Source organism: Triplophysa dalaica, chromosome 9 (assembly GCF_015846415.1).
Source record: "Triplophysa dalaica isolate WHDGS20190420 chromosome 9, ASM1584641v1, whole genome shotgun sequence".
NCBI classification, from domain to species: domain Eukaryota; kingdom Metazoa; phylum Chordata; class Actinopteri; order Cypriniformes; family Nemacheilidae; genus Triplophysa; species Triplophysa dalaica.
The window spans coordinates 10,516,425-10,517,147 of record NC_079550.1 but is presented as its reverse complement, the minus strand read 5'-3'; positions in this window follow the sequence as shown (position 1 = coordinate 10,517,147).

Sequence of the window (723 nt, the reverse complement as noted above, 5' to 3'; positions counted from 1 at the left end):
CCAAGTTCATTGGGGTCAAAGTTTTTTTTTGGATGAGGCTTAATGACAGCCAGCTTAAAGGGTCCTGGGACATGTCCTAGATTAATTGACGAGTTAATAATGTTATAAATGGGCTTGATTGAAACAGGTAGTAACTCTTTTAATAATTTAGTTGGAATGGGGTCTAATAAGCATGTTGTCTGTTTGGATGTTGCAATAAGTTTAATTAAATCTTCTAGTTTTATAGGTGAAAAACACTGTAGCTTTTCTTTTGGGGCAGTGGTTGATACCAATTCATCGAAAACACTTGGAGGTTGGGTTTTGACATCTAGTATGTCGTCTCGTATGCTCTTTCCATGCAATTTTAAAGACCTCTAATTGGGTTTGTTTCCATTTGCGCTCCAGTTTACGCGTTTCCCTTTTAAGGGTGCGAGTGGTACTATTGTACCATGGTGCTATGATTTTCTCATTAATCTTTTTTGACTTCATAGGTGCGACCGCTTCTAATGTATTACAGAAAATAGTGCCCGTGTTGCTGGTCATGTCATCGAGTCATTTAAGTGCCATATCAGATTACAATTCATGTTTTTATCTCACCGCTGTTCAAGAAACGATATGTTATCTTTATATTTTATTTCATCTTTATCACATTTATAATTATTGAAAGCTTTGTTGGAATGAGACAAAACAAGTCTTGTGTGAAGCCAACTCTGTACATTTTGTTCTGGATTGTAGCAAATACTA